Source organism: Gallinula chloropus (assembly GCF_964237585.1).
Source record: "Gallinula chloropus genome assembly, chromosome: 3".
Lineage (NCBI taxonomy): Eukaryota > Metazoa > Chordata > Aves > Gruiformes > Rallidae > Gallinula > Gallinula chloropus.
The window spans coordinates 20,024,459-20,046,048 of NC_140087.1; positions in this window are offsets into that span (position 1 = coordinate 20,024,459).

Genomic DNA, 21,590 nt, shown 5'->3' on the forward strand with positions numbered 1-21,590 from the left:
CTCATCACCTGCCTGTTTCAGGCAATCTCTTCTCTAGGCTGCCTTAGCCATCTGGTAAGATTACAAACAGAACAAAGCAGCAGCAAGAGGAGAAGAAGGAGTTGGGGTGGGGGGAGTTGTTCATCCTGCTTTTCCCTCCCCCCTCAGCGCCTCCTTTTCATCCTCTGAATGTGTAAATCCTGGCTGTGGCCTGGCTCCTAACAAGCTGTGTGTGCAGAGGTAGCCAAGGCCATTTGATTCAGCTCTATTGGAAATCTGATTTCTCGTTGGTTTTACACAAAGGTCTATTAATTAGGGCTGATAGAGCTTAGTAAAAAATCTGCTTGGCTAGCAAGGGCACTCTCTCACTCACTCTTGCTTTTCTTAGATCTTGCCAAGATCTCAAAAATAGAGGGAGCTTAATTACAGTCAATGGATTAATCTCCAAGGGAAAGAAATTGTAATTAGCTCTTTGAAATATGCCACTTTTTCTTCTGGGCTTTGAGAGTTTGTCAGTGTGTCTGTCTGTCCTTATGTAGGACTAGAACAAAGGTAATTCCGCGCAGCCTTTATGCTTGTTTTTCATCCCAAGCCAGAGGTGCAAATGGCAGCCTGACTTCATAAACATTTCCAGTTGATCTTGAAGAGGCTGTTGTTTCCTCCATTCCTCTCTTAAATCCCGCTCTCCACTTCCTGTGGGGCTGTTCTACTCACCTGCAATGACTAGTGGTCCTGCAGGAAAGGATGTGGAGGTCTCTTTGAATGCTGGTGTCTCTTTGAATTCATACCTTTTCAGTTCTCCACTTCATCAGAGTAATGAGGAAAATTCGGGGTTTGACTCCCATTTTTTTGAGCTGTTCCTGTAATGCCATGATCTCATCAGTGATCAATGGGAAGGCAATAAACCCAGTGCCTTGTAGTCTATCATTTACGTTCATATTCAAGTAGGTTTGAAGGTGAACAAGAGTGTTGGGGAGAAAATCTAAAGCCAGAACAAGGCATTGCAAGGGATTTCAGAGAATTCCCATTTCTCACGCATGGGAATTAGGCACCGTTTTAAAATTCACCTTGATAGATGAGAATGTGTCCAGCAAAGACACGCCAAGCACTCTGATTTATAACAGCCATTGAATGCAGTCATGTCCCTGATACACAGCACCTTTGCTGTTGAGTTTCCATATATGCAAGCTAATTTTCTAGAGATGTACATAGGGTACATCACACATTGGCAGGCACGATCAAGACCTTTACGCTTACTCACTGGCGGTGTACCAAGGAGAAAAATAAAAAGAGGAGATTAAATACTCTTCTGTGAGGGAGTGAGCATGGAGGGGGCCTTCAAGATGTATATCCCTTAATCCTTCTGCCTAGTATATCATCATTCCTCAGCAGTACAATAAAGCTATCCCTTCATTAAGACTCTCAGTCCTAGGGAAGGTGACCCAAACTCCCCTTCCATCCATTTGAATCTTGCTCTGACAGCCAGTGACTTGTTAATTATTAATATGAAATATTTGATGGTACATAGAGCAGCTGAACCCAGTTTAATGTATGCTCAGGGCGACTCTCTGAAGCTGAAATCAGCCATTCTGATGCTTTGGATTTTTCTACTGAAGTTTTGCCTTTTGCTTCCTCTTTTACTTCTCCGTCTTTCTTTCTTGTGTCTTTGTGCCTTCATGCTGAGTGCATTCTTTCATCTCAGCGATGAACTTACAGGTCTGCATGTCGATTCTATTCCCTTACTTGCTTATCATGCTTAATGGAAAATAAGGAACAGATACAAGCCTTAGTTTCACCCGGTCCCCCAAAACCCTATTGCTTTCTTCCACCTGAAATGGTTATTCTGTCCAGCAGCACACACTGTGAGATGCTGCCCATCTCTGTGTACCTCAGGAGTGTGGGCTGTGGAATTAGCTTCAACTGTAAGAGAAATCACATCACCCAGAGTTAAACGTGTGCTACATGTGGTAAATACAGGCTTTGGAAGACTTATCTTCTGGCTTAGGGCACGCTTTTAGGATGCAAATCTCCTCTTTAGAATTATTTGGTTGCTACAAGATTATGATTTGCTACCTGTGTGTTTTATCGACACAAACGTTACGGAGGTCATAACCACCCACCTGCCCTGGGTGCCGCTGTGGCTACTTACAGAATCTGTCACTTTATCATTCAAAAGAGGGGGATATCCTCTGTTTGACTCCCATGCGAGCTCTTCAGTGCTGATTTTTCAAAAGCATTTTCCTGTCTTCAGGTCTCATTTGGCTACACCACCTTCACCCTTCCGTTTGTGGACCATCTGCTGTGCTGACCAAGAGACCCCCACTTTAGTTTAACATCCCCTATTTCCCGCTTCCTATTTTTTGTTCTGGCGTTTTGCCCTTTTGAGAGCCACGAGCCATGATAATACACAAGGGCTGTGCCAACATGGTCCTGTATCCAAGCTTAGCCCTGAAGAAAATCCCCTACTCGCCCTCCCCCCCGCCTAGACTGGCAGGAGCAAGCCCCAAAGCACCCCTGTTATTTTTTCCCACTGAACATGAGAGTCAGCTCAGCTAAAGCCTCTTTGGAAACCCAGCCAGGAGACCATCCAGCAAAACGTAAACTGGCACGGCTATTTCCAGATAGCCGTCATATCCAGCACAGCAAAGGCACTGGAATTTGGCAATGCCTGTCTGCCCTTTCCTGCCTACCGTGCTGCCTGTACTCATTTTATGATCACCAGAATGCACACAGTAGCTATATGCTTATTATATATGTCCAACCCTCTCTAGGAAAGACGTGAACGTGTATTTAACCGATGACCCGTTGTACGCTGTAATTCTAACTCGGGTAAGGGACCTAGCGAGAAACACCCAGGAGCAGCAACAAGCCCCATTCCTTATTTCTCCTCCGCTCATCCAGCAGTTGCACTAAATCATGCACGTTGTTTTTCCCAAAAAATTTCTTTAAGCAGCATCACAAACAAGCAGCATTTGCATGGCAGAGGCAACCTTTGTTCTACTTAGCACAAAGTAAGACTGTTATCTGTGTGCAAATGCAGAAGGGGAGGTGATTCAGAAAGTATTTTGGAAGAGTTTAGAGAGTGGGATTGAGATTTTATTATTATTATTATTGGAAATTTGAACATTTTCTATCACATTAACTGGCTTTACAGCAATTTATTTTGCTGCTATCATAAAGGGAGGTAATGAACCATGAAGTTTCTTCAGGAAATTGTCAGCATCTGCCTGCAAATAATTTTCAACCACATGTGAGCCATGAAGGAAGAACACAGTGATTCAAAGGAAACTGCTTGTCCTCATCCTAAAGGAAAACTAGTCAGTGCCACCGGTGCTTGACACATTCAGGAGAAGGGTCTGGTGTAAAGACATGTCACTGGCATGTAACAACACAAAAATTTAGATGCATGTTAGTCATCTCACAGATAAGATTAACTCCTTTGAAAGCATATGTTTCCGCAGATGGATAATCATAGTGAAAGGATAATCAATAAAACGAGAAGAAATTCAACAACCTGCTTTTTATTCTCTCAGGGATCTCACTTTTTAAAACAATTATCTCTCTGTTATCTGTGACACCTCCTTTGTTCCTCACAGTAGGTGCCTACCACTAAATCAAAACCAAAACCCATATCTAATCAAAGATAATAGGAAATTTAAAAGATTTCCTTATCAGTTCCAAACACATACACCATCACATAGTAGTTATCTAGGATTAGGAAGCTTTCTGGGTGTGATTCACTGATAGCATTTATATCATATCTCTGTAGCTTTGGTGACAAACATGGTGCTGAAGAATAAAGCAACATCCTCAGGTCGTGATATGCTGGAAATCTATGGGAAATGGATTCTCCATGCCCAAAGCCTTGTGTGTCATTTATACAGGTGCAAGGGGAATATAAAATGCAACCAGCTAAATGTGAAGCATTTTATTCTCACTATTAGTGGATGTAATTGACTGCAAAAGGTACCCGGGAGTGAAAAGCCAAGCTCATGTATGTTTTAGTCTTTAAAAGTTTCCCAATGATAGAAAAGTTGTACATTTCCTCTATTCAAGCTTTCATTTTATGCAGTTAAGACATCTATCAGCCCCTCTCTTGGGTCTCTTCTTCCTTGATGTAATAAGAAAAAAGGGGGTTTTATCTTTTTCTCTTTTTTTTCTTTACTGACATATTACCATTAAAAGTATCTCAGACCTTGTTATGTCTTCACATGAAACACTGGTCATTGATGTTTCTCTACCCAGAAGAAAGCCAGTGTTTGTCTTCATACCAGGTTCACTGGCCAGAGAAATGACTCGGTAAACTCATCACAAGCAGAGAGTTAGAGTTCATTGATTTACTCATTTTCCCTTGCACTCATCACTTTAACAGTTGAGCATTTCATAACTTTTGAATGGATTTATCTCTGAAGTAGATCGGTGAGGTAAAGAAATGTTATTTACTTCCATTTTACTGGTGAAGAACTGAGGCAATGAGAGATTAAGTGACTTGTCACAGGTCACAAAGGAATCCAATAATGCATCCAGGAACAAAGGCCAGAGCTCTTTAGTGTCAGTCCGGTGCCTTAGTCACAAGAACATCTTTCTTCTCCCTTAATAACCTCTAACTCATTTCTTCCACAGATCCCGTATCTTGCAGCAGTCTGTGGCTCTGTTCACAGCTTGCTTGCTTTTACCGTAATCCCATCAAACTCTCAATCCTTATGGTGCCTTCAAAAACATTTTATATTTATTCCTGATATCAATACAAACAAACGATCGCAGTATTCTCAGAGCAGCGCGACAGCAAACCTGGCATGAAACAGATGGAAGAAATAAAACGAGGTGATGATATGCCACTCTAACAATAGTGAGAAGACAATATATTGCTAACAACACTCCCAGTCTGCTGCTTCTCCACCTTGTGTGAACAAATAAAAAAAGCTTTGTTAACAGAAATCATAGCTAGTTATTTACCGGTATTATGGTTAGGACTTGCTTTTAGTTGGTTTTCAGCTGGGAGAAGGACATGTAGCAATTACTCCCAGAGTACCTATCTGTAACATAAAAACAGCAGAAATACCTGGTTTCAGTTATGTGCTGCAGTGGCTTTTCCTTGGCTGGGAAGAAGAAAAGGAGAGCTTAGAGTGCTTAGACAAAGAGGAGAAACACGGTATCTTTGAGCATGGTGGTAGAGACATCAATCCCATTTTCCGATCTCGCTGCATGAACTACTAAAGCATAGCAGGCAACGGAGTAAATGGATGGTTGTCCATCAGGGTACCTGGGGTCAGTGACAGTCCCAGTCACTGTCGTGAAACACCCAGTGAAGTCGGTGGGACAGGGTCTCCAGTGGGCCACAAAGTCCTTTCTCTGGCCCGTGTGGCTGGTACAAAGCATTCCCATTTCAGAAGCAACTTACAAACCAGTTTGCACTGGTGTCAATGAGTAAGCAATGCAAAAAGCCATGTAGAATCTGAAGGCAGAATTTATCTAAGTGATGGCAGAACTGTTACCCGTTTAACTGAGCTGAGACATTTTCAATCTGATGTCAGGTCATCAAAAGGGTCTATTCTGTGTCTGAGATGGGATTTCTGAGGATGCCCACATCCTGTCTCCCCAAAATCCTTCCTGTGCTTGCATTCCACCTGAATTCAGGCTGATGCAGCTTTCAAATTCTTAGCATCCTAGTGGCATTTCTGGGCCCTTAAGTCTTCTCATCCACCCAGCTCTGACCATGCATCATGGCTGCAGAGGCTCCTGGCTGGGGAGAGGTTGCCACACTGTGCAAAGACGAAGGTCCTCCTCCTCACTAGGGTTGGCGGAGCCCTGAGCAGGCTCAGAAACACGTCTGAGCCGAAGAAACAGACCTTCACTTTTTGTGGTTTTTCTCTCACCATGACTTTCAGGGTGAGTACCTCAGTTCTGGAACTGCCGGAACTACAGAAACTTCAGCTTTTTGCAGCTTGCAAGGGCATTCTCGGACACTGCCACATACCAGACCAAACTGATTTTCTCCAACCTTTTTTCAAGGTCTGCCTTGACAGAAAACCAGTCCAGAATCAGCAGTGACAGCCCCAGTGCGGATACGCATCCACACAGCTCTGCAGCCACCACTGCATCCCGTGGCAGGGGAAGGCGGCTTGCATGGGGCCACTGAAGGAGTGGCTGCTGGTACATCACTGCTTGTGGTCATTATGTCAGAATCCACTGGAGAAAACCTGAGCCCTTGACACTGAAAAATGTATTTCTGGAGAAAATGGCTGTTCGTGTTTATTAATCAGAGTGAAGAAAGATGGAAAGTTTATGCAACCAGTCTAGTAACATCTATACCATGCTGTTTTCAGAAAGTGCCTTAGGTTTTTAACAGAAAAATCCAGAAACTATGGCAAATAATAATAATAAAAAAACCCCAAACCAGATAATTAGAAACACTAGTACAGGGAGTGATGGCTTTCTCTCGTTATGCTATAAAACAGAAACTTGCCTTTACATGAATTGCCAGTAACCTCTGTTTTTCTTACTCTTTTATACACTGTCCTCATAATATTTTTATAGGATGCGACAAAGAAAGTATTTCAATAAAGCTTTTCTTTCTTCATGTACTGAGGAGCTATAACTTTTCATTTAGCCTTTTAAGATATGACACATCTTTTGACACTTTCTGACTCCCAGTACAAGGCAAAAGCAACTTTCTGAGCTTGTGTTTTGGTTTTCCTTCTCTTTTTGACCTGTTTAACTGAGCCTTTGTCAGTTAGGAAAAAATTTTTAACTCATATGTTTCTGGATGCTGAAAAGAATTGCTTCTCAGCAGCACCCTAACTGCTGCATTTAAGAGCTGCAGTAGAGCTCCTTTCCACTACATAGGACTGGACTCTCTTTATCCTTTAGTCCTTCCTCAGTTTGCCTGGTTTGGGTTGGAAGGGACCTCAAATCCACCCCCCTGCCCAAAGCCCTATCCAACCTGGCCTTGAACACTGCCAGGGAGGGGGCAGCCACAGCTTCTCTGGGCAGCCTGTGCCAGGGCCTCACCACTCTGACAGGGAAGAATTTCTTCCTAATACCTAATGTAAATCTACCTTCTTTCAGTTTAAAGCCATGATCCCTTGTCCCTGATAAACAGTCCCCTTTAGGTACTGGAAGGCTGCTCTGAGGTGTCCCTGGAGCCTTCTCTTCTCCAGGCTGAACAAGCCCAACTCTCTCAGCCTGTCTTCACAGGAGAGGTGCTCCAGTCCCCTCATCAACTTCATGACTTCCTCTGGACTTGCTCCAACAGCTCCATGTCTTTCTTGTAGTGGGGACCCCAGAACCGGATGGAGTAGTCCAGGTGAGGTCTCAGGAGAGTAGAATAGAGGAGAATAATCACCTCCCTTGAATGTCCCAACTATCGAAGTTTTCCTGTGATAAGCTCCCTTTAATAACTTCCTTATTTATTACTCTTTGTCACCACAGCTATTGGCTTTGATCAACAGCATAATCCCACCTGCCCTAAAGATAACACTGACTACACAGATAAACTTACTTGCCTTTCCCTTCCTTGGTCCTTACTGACTTTCTCATCTATGTTAGTACAAAACCCACAAACACCCAACAGATTTATTTTTTGTTTCCCCTCTTCTCTGGCCATTTTGGATCTTTATGACTGAAATACTGAAATTAAGTAGTCACAATTTTTCATATGAATGTGATCCTACAAAGGCTACTAAGGATTAATTTGCATACTCAGCTAAGAAAATTAAAAAATCAAATATCCCTGCGTGGATACACAGTAACATGCATAACAATTTTTGCAACTGAATCTGGGTTTGATAGGTTTATTTTTTCCTTCGAGTTAACATCAAGACAATGTTTTGCCCAGTCACACCCATATTCATTTACAGAATTTAGCCCTAAGACAATTCAGATATAATTATTAGTATTTCCTCCTAGTTCCCTTTAAAGTACTGTAGACATCGTTTGCTTTGAAATGAGCTGGCCAATTTTTCCCATGGATTACACAAAATGATCCACCACTTACAGGACCCATTTCTTTCCTCTCTCTATGCAGCACATACAGTTCTCATGATGAGAGAAGAGATTATTGTTCTCTCCATTTTAATTAATCTGGTTTGTACCAAAGTCTTAAAAAGAAGGTGAAGATAACCTAGTCAAAAGGTTTATTCCTCTCATGACCTTCTTGGCGATGAGTTAAAATGAAAATTGCTTGGAATCAGCGGCTGGGTAAGGTAGTGAAGTAGCCATGCACCTTCACATGTTCGGCTCAATGCTAGCTCACACTAAGTGTGCAGTCTTTTCCTGAGCCTTCCTGGTACAAATCCCAAGCTCCAGGAGGGCATGCGTAAGTCACCCACACAGGCAGCTGAGGGGTGCGGGTGCTTTGTTTCAGCTGTGGTACTCAGGTCAGGCAGTCTCAGCACTTCCCACCAGCTCCTCATTCAGCCCCACTCTTGCCTCCTGCCTCATGTCTCTCTTCCAAAAGTCCCCACTCCCCTTCCTAAAAAACACACATTTTTAATGGATGAGCTTGACACAGGGCATAGAAGCAGAAAGACAGGAAGAAAGTATCTGACAACCTTAAGTTAAGTCGCTCTCCTGGCTAATATTGTTGCTAATAATGCTATTTAAATAATCAAATGCCTCGGTGAATTATCACATTGCACTGTGTTATCACACTGAACCAAGACAACCAAAACCTTTGTATAAAATTCTGGAGCCTTAGAGGCTCTTTCAAGGCAGGAGCTGCTGTACTGGAAGAAGAGTGTGGTGCTGTGAACTTCAGAGACGTTGCCTCCAGAACACCACCGAGGGAGCTTTCACACAGGCGTGTTAGAAATTCTGCCCAAACCAGCTCAGCACAAGTCACAAGTAAACCGTAAATAGATAGTAATTCAGAGGGAGGAGAGGGAGCAAATAGCCAAAGATATTAAGATAAACAATACATAATTATTCAAACAGACTAAACATAAATAAAGCTTCATGTGTGTCTCTGTAGGCCCTCCGGGTCACTAAGGAATTAAGGACGCAATTAACAAAGATTAAGACATTTTTCAAGAAGCTGAACTTATTATTTGCATTTGTCTTCACTGTGGTGGGGGATTTGGAAATTTATGGAAATGATGAGTGTGATAGTATGAAGATAAACATTTCTGAAGGAGATGTACTGGAGCAAGTTTAGAAAACCAAGCTGAAGAAGGTAAAAGAATCCAGGAGCGTTCAGGGGAAGCTAAACTTCAGCACAGAGTGACTGGCAAAAGCCCACAACTCTGAAAAACAAGGGTGTTTCCCAAGATTAAAGAATGTCCCTGTTCCAAAAGATGAGTCAGAAATGAACGTAGGTAATACCGACCCCGGGGCCGAGGATGCCCACCGTGCGCAACCACAGACCGGGTTAGTTTGGGTGAGCAGGATCAGGCCAGCTGGGCTACAAGGTCTCTCCTCTCAAACCTGCAAAACGCCCCAGTGGATTAAGGAAGCGGGAAGTGTCAGTGGCTTTTCAAAACGCTTTTGACAGAGCTCCTCGTGGCACGGCAATGAGTCAAACAACAAACTGTGGATTAGTATGTCGTGTTAGAAATGGATTAAGCGATAGGGAACAAATAATCTCGGTACAGTCCTGCGCAACAACAGTAAATGCTAAAGCCCTGGTGACTTAAAGGTTAAACCTCCCATCTTCCCACTCTTATTACATCCGTTTGCTCATTGTGAGGTTTCATGAAGAGGCTGCCCGAAGATAAGAAGGAACATTTGCCTTCAGGAAAGCCGTGTTTTCCTTGACTCTGCCACCCCCAGGACGATGCTACTAGGTTGAACGACCATGCCAAGGTTCGTGCTAACACATTATCCATTCTAATTTCTTACTGTCGGGGACGTTATTGCACACCTTGCTGGCTGTGATTTTTCTTCTGCTGTGTCATCCTGCCACGTCAGAGCCCGGTCTGGAAAGCGGAGCAGGTGAAATGCAGAATGCCCCGGGTCCAGTGCTGTCCCTCGGATGATTTTTCACAATGATGTAGAGAGGAGTGACAACGCTTTGCCGAAGTTTATGCACGCTGCTAAGACTGAAGGGCAGCATAAATTATGGAAGACGGCGAGCGGCTTCAGTAGATCACACGTATACACCCCAGGCATGTAAAATGTAGTCTGAAGAATGCAACATAACACGCACGTAGGTGAAATAACAGTTTCTTGACATGAAATGGCATTCTCTTTGCTCAGTGGCTTCAGGAAAATTCAGTATAGCTCGGGGAAGGCATCCCTCCCACCTCTCCCAGGACGCGGGTAATGACATTTAGGTAAATAAAATAGCATGAGCCGCGCTGCATAAACAAACTGGCACACTGCAGGCAGTCTGAGACCTCTGTATTCGGCAGGCTGCACCCCGCCTGTGGAGATCATTGCCAGACAAGGGCTCTGATTTGGGCTTTGTTCTGTTTGACCTAGCTGGAGTGAAAGATGAAGAGATCCTGTGAAAGCTGATGGAAACAGAGGCATGGGTGGCTTTAGGTGTGGCGAAAGCATGAAGGGAAATGAGCCTTATCCAGCGAAACATGCGTATGACCAACCTCACCACTGGTACAGGCTGCCTGTGCCCAGCCCTCCTAGTGCTCCCAGCTTGCCCAGCGCCTCTGCCTCACACAAAAGGGGCTGATCAGGCTCAAGAATTTCCCGGCTCTCAGCCTGTGATGAGATACCAGACTCAGCATTTCTTCTATACAGTCTGAGCCCACTGTCTGGCCCTGATGTCCCCCTGGCACCTCCTTCCCAACCCCACCACCTTGCCACTCTTCCCTGGGCTTAGAGCACTGCCCCTCTGTAAGATGCAGAGGTGCTGCTGGTTCTGCCCCATGGCAGATATTGACGAGGCTCCGTGCTGGGAAGCACAGAGCAGGCAGAGCACCTTCTTGCATGGCTGCCAGCCTGGTTTGCAGACTCCTGAGGCTGCACGTCTGTGCAAAGCCAGGGTCCTCTGTCCTGTCCCCAGCCTCCCATTCCCACTCCTCCTTTTTGTACCAGACTATCTGATCTCCTGGTCAGCTGGTTCAGGAAGCTAAGCTGGCAGAAAACTAATCCTGCAAAGAAATGTGCAGCCACTTTAGCTCCCAAACCGGCTTACTACAAGGTCAAATGAACACCAGTGTCTGTCCGAGGGGCAAATGATACGGGATCAATGGGAAAACACAGCCAGAGGTAAGGATGGGATGGCAGCGGTGCCCAAGAGCGCTGCTTGGAGCTGTCTTGGATGCACCGGTCTGCCTGCCACCATCAGAAGTGAGGCTTGTCTGCACCTGAGCAGCAATGACAGCCACAGGTTGCAAAGGCAAAGCTTTGAGATGAAGACCTTGAGAGTTAGGGCACTGCTTTGTTTAGGAGGCACCGGTCTCTTCTAGGAGCTCAGGGCCACACCTTTAAGCTTAACCAAAACCTTAGTTAAGGTTTCTTTGTATCTCCTTTAACTTCTGGCATTGCTGTTATGGTCCATGTGCTGGATTGAAGTAGCCGTTTTGAGATACGCATAGAAGAAACCCACACTCAATGGGGAGAGCGCAGAGAGCTCTTCTGCAATGGAGCCAAGACTGCTCCACATTGATGCTAAAGGTGACTCAAGGTCATCAAAGGATGGTTTGAAAACATTGCTTGAATTCTTGCCCAGGAGAGCAGAAAATTTGGAGCAGGCTGGGAAGGAGAAGGAGTCTCACAGGCATTGCATGTTTCCACAGAGCAGCCTGCGTGGAGGAAATGCTGGAAGGGCAGAAAGGAGCTGGCACCACTGCTGCCTCCTGTGAAATTTGCCTCTGCCCTTGTTCCTCTACCCTCTCCTTTACAACAGCGAGAGGCAGCAGGGCCAGGCAGCATCCCCTGCCTGCAGGCAGACCTCTCGTGCTGAGGTGAGATGCTCAGAGGAACCCGTCCAAACCTCCTAGAAGGATAGAAAGCAGGAGCCGCTGCCCTGTGCCAGTGAAAGAAATCTCCCCAAAGCATAGCTTTGCAAGTGGGGGGTGGGAAAGATTTAGCTGCTTCAGTTGGGGAGGACTCAAGGGGAAGGGAGTGGTAGCTTGGGTATTTTTCATCTAGACAATTAGGTCTGATCCTCAGGGCAGTGGGTGTTAGGCCAAGGCTGGAAAACTTTCCCTAAACTAGCAAAGCACAAAGCTTCCACGCAGTGTGTGCTCAGCCCCGAGAACTTCCTGGTAACTCAGGTTATTGAGGCAGATTGTTGATTAGGATCCAAGAGAGGATTAGAAACTCTTTTAAGCATAAATAGTATTTGCAACTGTGCGAGTTAAGCAAACGGATACAAGGGAAATCAAACCTCACGCTTCAGGGCATAAACTGCTCTCTTGTGAGTCAGGATCAACCTTTTTTTCCCTCTACGCAGAGCATCTCATAATTAGCGAGGTGCTCGCTGTGGTTTTGATTTGCTCTGAAGCATCAGTTACTGGCCGCTGCCAGAGGCGGGATGCTGGACTAGATAGACCCGTGATGTGTTTCTGTAGGGCAGCCCTTTTGTTCCCGTATTGGCAAAGCTTTGTGGGAAAGCTTCAGTGATTCATGTCTTCAGCAGCTCCTGGTCTCACAGAACACTGGCCTCTCATTTCCATAAGCACTGAAGTCACTCTGAATCGCTACAGAAATAAAAAAGGCAGAGCTGCACGAAGGGTTATTTATCTCCATGCCACAGACAGCATTTATTTGCTAAACGCAAAGATGCTTCTAGGACCTGCACGGGCCTTTCTTTGCTAGCAAGAAATTAATTATTTCCTGTAGCCTGTTTCAGCTGCAAAGGAGCCCTGCAACTTTCAGAGGGTTTCTACTTTGAAAAACACATTGCTGCGTGCGTGTGCGTACACACATACATGCGTGCGTGTGTGTATATATAAATATAAGTTGGGCCAATAAAAAGGGCTTGAATTACTAACATTTCCTTACAAATTAAAGGCAGGCAAGGACCAGTAATGCAGGTGACAGAGCATGCACTAACAAAGTCTGCCTCTCCATGCTGCCTCTTTGATGTACCTCCTCTTTGCCCTGAAGGAATTTCATTATCCTATGGCGAGCCAGTAATGAAATCTGTGCTCAGAATCAAGCCTTCATAGAAAATGATATCTTGACTCTTTGTTCTGTGCGGAGACTAGCTGTGTGTGGTAGGAATATGTTTCTATTTGTGTGTGATCCGAGTGTACTTTGAATACTGATCTCCAGATAAAAAAGATAGAGATCTAATTTGACAAAATATTAAATTCCCTCTATCTCGCTTTATCTAACAAAATTCTGATGCTTATTATTGTGATGAACATTTGGGGAGATACTTGTAGCGTTCAGCGCGTGTGAGAAAAATCTCTGTGTGGAGAATTGAATGGAGTGTCAAAGACCCTGATTTATAAAGAGTGCAGAGGGCTCTTAAGCACTATTTTTAGAACAATGCCGCAACAGATTTACACACAGAGAAAAAACCCTCCTCTACAGTCACTTAGGAGCAAAGTAGCATTTCACTGCATAATAATGAGGAATTAATTGCTCTTTGTCATCACTTTTTATGCAAATTGCCATAGAACATTTGCCCAATGTGCATTTTACCTTTTAACAAAGAAAGTAGTCATGACAAACTAGACCAAATTTCATAAGCCAAAGACAAAAGTAGGCTGTACCATACATAAATTGCAGCTAGCAAGTCTATTCCTTTGAGGAACTCTATCAACTTCCCATGAAAGTCCATTTAAGAAAAAAAAAAAGAAAAGATAAAGGTTTCTTGGCCTACACGTCTAGTTAAATTAAATTAAGTTCAATTATTAGACAACTGAAATTTCCTCCCATGGAATTTGCTTGTCATTCTTTGCAGCTTTTGTTTGTTTTTCTTTCTTTCTTTCCACTTGGGATAATCCCCAACCGTCACCAATTTTTCGTTTCCCAACCATTCATGTTTGAGCTTTGACTCGTAGGTATCATGATGTGAATTTTGGACATTGCAGGTTGCCAGCTGTTACATGATGTTTTACTTTTGTATTTAAAAATCAGAAAAATAAATATCATCAACCTTGCATTTTACAGATGTTTTCACAACATTTGCGCTTAAACTGACAATTCTTCCATGGACACCAGAACTGCAACAGCCATGGAATAACATTTCTTTTTCAGCATAAGAAAGAGAAATACATAATAAATGGTCTTTGTTCTACGTGAAGCTTTAATTTTTTAGTCATTCTGCAACTGACACGGCAAATTTGATGCAAAAATTGCCTAGCTGGCAGACCAGGTCAAAATGTAGACATCCTAATGGATTGCATTGTGTCAAAGCATTTTCTCCAGAAACATCTCAACGTGTTTTCTTCTTCCTGAGAAATGTAGGAAGGATATCACTGTGCAAGGAGTTTCTGTCTTGCATGTGCAATGAATTCATTCAGTGAACTAACGGGTCTTTTCAATCTCTAGTTTCTACCAACTTCAAACATAATAGCGAGTTCCAGCAGAGTCCCTTTTCTATTCATATGCTATTCACAGCAGACCTTTGTAGTTCACAACTTCAAGTTAACATAGCAAAGAGCAGTTTTAAATCACTCCAGTAATCAGGGGTCACAATTATTTGCCACAGCTACAAAAAAAATAAAAATAAAAATCACACACACACATGCTGCAAGCCAACGCACTCTGCTTTCACCTTTAAGACAGAAAAATAACAGAGACTTGACCTCTGCCTTAAGTGCTAACACTTCAGCAACACTATCTATTAATCAAAAAAAAAAATATGAATGTGGCTTATAAATCCCTTTGCATGAAAAGAGACATCTTCACTCTCACAGAAATATATTTTCTGTCACGGTCCTTGCTTAAAGTGGAAGAACCTCCTGCAGCCTCTTTGAAAAAAAAGCAAAATCAATTGATGTGAGAAGTAATGAATCAAGCTGTTGTTAGCTATTTGAGTGGAAACCCATGGATTCATTGGGGTCCCAACCTCTTTGGTTAGTATTATTGCTGAAAACAAAATAAACTGCCACTGCAAAAGCCAAAGCCTCCAGTATAGCACTGAAGCATTACAACTCCCATTAGAACTGCACAGTGTCAGGGATTCTGCCTGGAATAACAACTCCAAAATATTCCAGCATCTACTCCAGGGCCATCAGAGGCAGTGGGAGCCACCATGCTGGTACAGCTGCTGTGTCCCTGCTGTGTGTCAGTACATCTGTATCCTCCATTTTCCCCACCTGCCCTCCAGCTGGTCCTTTACAGGCTTCTGTTCAGCCAGAAGCCATCTCTGACCTCCACAAGCCTTCTTATGCTCCAGTCACGTTTCAGCTATATGAAACACATGCTATTATTAAGCTACATGATGACCAGACTTGCCTCTTAAATTCTACATTCCTGCATGTTGCTGCCTGTCACTTCCCACCCCTCCCTCTGAAGGCACACTGATGGGCACCTCGGCTGTGCCCCATAACACAGTAACATCTACCAGCGCCTGGCTCTGCCAAAACTCATGGTTTGCTCTCTGCTTCCTTCTCACCTCCATCTCCACTGCCCACCTCCAGTGCCCTGCTCTCCTCTCCCAGCCCTACCAGCATTGCATTGTCTTTGTGGCTTTGTGTTTCCCACCATCTGCTACATCTTGCATGACCAGAAGTCCCTACTCGCACTGAAGAAGCAACGTGCTCAACAAGCAAAGCACATCTCCTCCTGTGGAGGCAAAGGGAGCACACATCTGCCATGGCAGCAGCCCAGCGCTGAGGACCAAGAGAGAGGTCACCAGAGATGTAAGTGTCATCCAGGCATCCAGTTGGACATCCCACCACCACTGTCAGGTCTGAAGAAACTCCTCATGACTTGCTTGCAATGACAGCGAGATGTCCCAGGCTGTGGCTGGCTGCACACCCCAGCCTGGAAGAAATGTATTTGCACAGAGACTCTGCTGCAGTTACCCACTGACAGCAGAATCACGAGCACTAGGAAGTCAGAGCTGTTACCAACTTAGGATCTTTGTTTGTGAGTAATAATTAGCTCAAGGCTTTTACTCTAATTAATGGATTTGGGTCTAGTCAGCCACTGGTGCATGTGCATAAAGTCTCATTGATGTTAAAGACTATGTGGAGTATAAGACTCCTTAGAAATAGTAATTTCTCCCTAAGGAACAGTGTTTTGTTTTCTTACCCAGCTCCCCTTCCTTCCCGAAATCATGACTTTGAATTAGATCTTGCCAGATTACTGGTGCCCTGCTACATGCCAGCACTGGGACTGCTCAGAAATACCTCTGTGCTCTTGAATGGAAAAAGTCTCACGGCTGATTATTTACCGTGGGGAGCACAAACAAACACTGCTCCATCACAAACACTGCTCCGTCACAAACACCGCTCCATCACATCTGGATTAACCTCCACGTGCCGCCCTTGTTGTCCAGTCCCAGATGTTTTCCCTCCCTCAGCAGTGCTCAAGAGATAGGAGCTTTTTTCCCCAACCCTTTTGCGCACCCCTTGATTCGCAGAAGAACAGCCCTGCCGAGGCAGATGCTTTGTCTGCGCCCTCATGGTTCGCTGCAGATATTTTTGCTTTTCTGAGTAACTGGAAAGACAGAGGTTTGTTGGGAAAAAAAGAAAAAAAAAAAAAGAAAAAAAGAAGGATTACAAGGTTTTTGAGCAAGCTGATCTAAAACAAGGTTGAGCTTTGTCCACAACTGCCCTCAAACGACTTTTGGAGCTGATTTGCCTGCGCTGATTCTTAGTGATAGGGGAATATGAACTGAGGTTTAAATATGTCATTACGGATGTCCTTGCTTTTGGAAGTGGGTTCTGGGATCATCCTGACCTGCAGAATCAGGGAATTTGCAAGATTTGACCTTTGGAAAGCTAAAAAAAATATACATAACACCCTCAGTTTTATATTCTATTTGAAGACACAAGTTTAAATGCAAATTCTAAAATGTTACTTGCTAATTGTAAATAATAATGGATATATTAAATAAATTTTTAAAAAATATATATTTTTTGAAAGCAGCAACAGAACAAAGACTTAATCTTGACAGCTGTCTCCACGATATGGTGTGGGCTATGCTTGGACAACACTGAATGTGAAGATACCAGAAGACTGCTAGGATTGCATTTGCTCTGGGGCTGACAAATCCTGAACTCCTCCTAAATAATCTTTAGGCCGTTCACCCTATTTGTCTAGCAGAAGTGTTGCAATTACTTTTCCCATACTACTACATGTCAAATCAAAGCCTGGCAACCCCAGCAGGCAGGTGACCTGCGTAGTGCGCTTCTCTTTTTTTTCCAAAAAGATGACCACCAGAGCAGACCTTATTCTTTGGCTTAGTGACCACAGAACATGTTTTGGATGCAACATGTAAACCTCAATGATAACTGACTCTCAATTCCTTGACATAAGAAGTCAACAACTCCTCAAATTTCCTTCTATTATGTTACCTGCATCTATTTTCTTAAAGGTCAGTGCCTGCCATTTTTCCCTGCCTTGCTTCCCGACACTATAATTTTAGCCCTGGAACAACTCTGTTAATACTTCAATGTCTTTCAAATACCATATCTCACCAGCTTCTCAAAATACCATGCCCGAGATCTGATGCTCTGTGCGTGGCAAATGTTCTGTTGTGGAGCTTTTGATGTGATGTCAAGCCACTCTGCGGAAACATTACATTGTGGATCTTTGATATCAGGCACACCATGACAATGTCTCCTTCGTAGCCGTCACAGCCGCTGACTCAGGGCGTGCTGCTCATGCTCGGGGAATCGCAGTGTACCTGGGGTGCGTTAGAATCTGGTTGCGAAAAGACATACGGTGCCTTTAGTATAATCAGTAATCAACGATGAATTTCTTAATCACTGCAAAGAAAATGATGCAATTTAATGAATTCTACCTGCACGGCCCAGGAGAATATGTGCATAATTATCAATAATGACTTAGATCTGTGCGCAGGACCAGGGCTCATCCAGGAAAGCTGATCCTTCTCACCCGAATACTGCAGGGTAAGATGTACTTCGGAAGGAAATGACAATTTCCTCAATTAAAAAACCGCAAGATTTGTCCTTATTTTTTTTTCCTTTTTCACTCCTTCATTACCATTGTAAAGATCAAGTTGCATAAGATCCTCAAACGTGTTGCTCATTCAGAGTCTTTGAGTCAGCGTGGTTGAAGCCGAGACCGCGACGAAAGTTGTTCTCTGCGGTACTTCATCTCTTCCCAAAGCACTTTAAATTAGGAATTACCTCTCCCCAGGAAAAAGCAATTTGTTTTTATAAATACGTGATTGAAATACCTTGCAATACACAGCGCTCTCCAACAAGTGGCACTATTAAGACTATTCAAGTTACGAGATTGATATGCAAATGAGATCTCAGAAAGGGATGTTGGGACATGTTTTACAATATTGGATTCCATTTAAAATCTTTTAAATTTACATATGAAATATGACTGAAATAGATATTCATAACTTGGATACTCTGGAAAGTTTTGTGTCACCCATAAAGAAAACACTGAAAAGTAGGTCAAGTGCCATAAGCTCAATCAGGCGGTGCTCTCTGAAGGGATGAAGTCACGGCAGTGTGGCGAAACCACCTAATTAAGACATTAGTGAAGGTAACGTGTAACTGGAAATTTGTTGTTGAATGTGTTGATGCAGCCTTTTCTCGAGGACAGCGTTCACGGTGAGTTATCACTCTATTATTCACCCTAAATTGTACCTCTGCACGTTTATTCTCACCTTATTTTGTCACCTTTGCTCGACAAATTGTGGACCATTCCGAGAGACCATACATGACATCTCATCAAATAATTTACAGTCGTCTGGAATACATGTTTGGCTCTACTTTGAGAAAAATGGTCCAGAAATAGTTGCATATACAAAAATTGAGGCATGAAGACAGCTGATTGCAGTGGAAACTGGATCAGACTGGATTTGTTGCTGGAACACAAGCAATTTGGGAAGGAACTGGGAAGCCAATACATTCAAATGTAATATACATGATACAAACCTGGCATTTTTAAACAGTAGGTATCATTCTGTTACTGTAGTGCTTCTTCTGTCTCTGAAAATCAGCTGTTCGGCTTTTTCACCAGCATACTCTGTTTTCCCTTATGAATTGACCATGCTGGTTACAAAATTATTACTGGTATTTGGGTACAAAAGCTGCCCAGAAGAGCTCAGTGAGGTTTTAAAAAAACCTACGTACCCAGTTGCTGCCCAGCTCTAGCTTCTTCCACTCTGCGCCAACCTCTGTCCTCCACAAGCGCGACCTGGCTCACACTGAAGCCACTGCCAATTTTATCACAAATGGAATTCATAAAATCCAAAATGGACATTTTCACATTTTGCTTCCCTTATGCCAAATAGGAACGTTCATTTTTTAACTGTCGGCCAGCGAGGTAAGTGGCAATTACAACGCCTTTCAGAAGGGCGCGCTATGGGCAGAGGCATATGCAGAGTGCTTTGTTGAGTCTCCTACCCTGGCCAGCTTTGACTACCTGGAGCCGTATTAAAGGCTGAGTGAGTTGGGACTGTTCAGCCTGGAGAAAAGAAGACTAAGGGGGGACTTTATTAATGTTTATAAATATCTTAAGTATGGGATGCAGGGGAAATGGCCAGCCCCTTTTCAGTGCTCTGTGGAGACAGGACAAGGGGCAATGGCTGCAAGTTGGAGCACAGGAAGTTCTGCACCAACATGCGGAAGAACTTTTACACAGTGAGGGCAACAGAGCCCTGGGACAGGCTGCCCAGGGAGGTGGTAGAGTCTCCATCTCTGGAGATATTCCAGCCCCGTCTGGATGCCGACCTGTGCAATATGAGCTGGGGAGCTGCTTTGGCAGGGGGGTTGGACCCGATGATCTCTCGAGGTCCCTTCCAACCCCTGTGATTCTATGATCTCCTGCAGCGCATAGTAAATAACAGAATGCGTGCACTTTGAATGCAGCGGCACAATGGGCACGTAGTGTGCTAACTAAAGCATCGCAAATGCCGCATGGTTTATTTTTATCTCTTGGTCCTTCTCGATGTGGTATTTTTATCTCTCACGCCAATACAAAATTATTTTTGAGCCTCTACAAAAAACACGGCAAGAGGGAGACTCGGTCCTTAAAACACATGACAAGTCCCCTTTACACGCTGTGGGGCTTCTCGTGTGCATCACGCTATGTATGCCTGCAGAACCAGAGCCCAAACGGCGCTTGTGAGCGAGGCTTCATACGAACACTACTTGGGAAGTGAAGTTCATGAGTCGGATTGTCCAGTCGAGTGCTATTCTGCAGCCACACGCAGCTAGGAAAAGCCAGGGTAAAATGCTACCTAACTAGAAGGCTTTTTGCTTTATACAAGCAGACAACCGTGCAAAATGCAAGCCAGGGGAGAACTACACTTTTGAAGAGTGACGATGTATTTGTTGTTAAATACAAAGAGTTGATTTTGTGTTGGCACGCAGTTATTTACAGAGTTTTCTGTAGCACTGTAGAATCAAAAAATGTAGGTAGCCAGATGCAGCCACTGCAATTTCAGAAGACATCAGTAAAATAACTTAAATTGCTCTTATGGAAAACACTATGTATCATCTGTCAGTAGTGAAAGGGAGACAGAGGATGAAAATGTACAATAAAAACTGACATAGAACCAGAAAAAATAACAAACATGCACATGTTAATTACTGAACGTGCTTTTGTTAGTAGTAGGTCACCATCATTCTTTATTGACATTTACTGCAACTGCAATTTCTTTTTCAAGACCACTGACCCAGGAAAATGTAACCCTCTAGTTATCCAACGCCCTTTAATTAGAGATGTCTCCAGAGATAATCTCACTCATGGCCCCTATTGTGAATCAGTTATTTTCCAACTTTCCTCTTTATCAGCCATCGTTCACCTTTCCGTCTTTCTGCCCCAGCCAGGCTGAATAACTTGGGCTTGCAGAACGCAGCTTATTCATTTACCGGTTCTCCCAATTGCATTTCACGTCTGGTGGTATTTGGGGTCTCGCTCAGAAGTGCTGGCTGCCCGCAAGAGGAGAATCTGCAGGAATCACAGCTTTCCACTCGCTACGAGGGACCACGGCGGCTTCAAGCCTTGGGGCCGGGAACGGCCTGAAGAACGGGCACCTTGCACCCGCTGTGAGGAGGCAGAGAAGCGCCAACCCTCTCGCGTTGGGAAGACTCGATGAGGTTTTGTTTTCATTTTTAGTCTCGGGAGCGCTTATCTATTCTTGTGCTGTTCGGCAGGGCTGACTCATGACAGTTGGACGCTTGCGGTCAGCAGTGTAAGTAGGATGAGGTTTCTCCGGGGGCGGAGTGCACAGAGTATCACCAGGATCAAGCCCGAGGCTCCGGCGGTAGCGAGGGGTGACCGGGTGGGCATTTTCTGCCCTGCCCGTCGGGCTCGGCCCGCAGCCTCGCCCCCCACACGGCTGGGCCTGCTGGCGGGCCCCGACCTCCCCCGCGCGTACCGCCCGGGGAGGGGCACGCCTCGCCCCTCCGTGGGCAGCGGGGCGGGGCCGGGCTGGGCCGCCCCTGTGGGTTCCCTCGAGCCGCTGCCGAGGCCAGCCCCCAGCAGCGCTGCCGCCATGGCGGCCGGCCGGCGGGCCCGCGCGCCGCCCCAACGGCCCCTCGCGGCAGACTACGGCTCCCAGAGCCCCCTGCGGCGGCCAGCGCGAGCCCCGA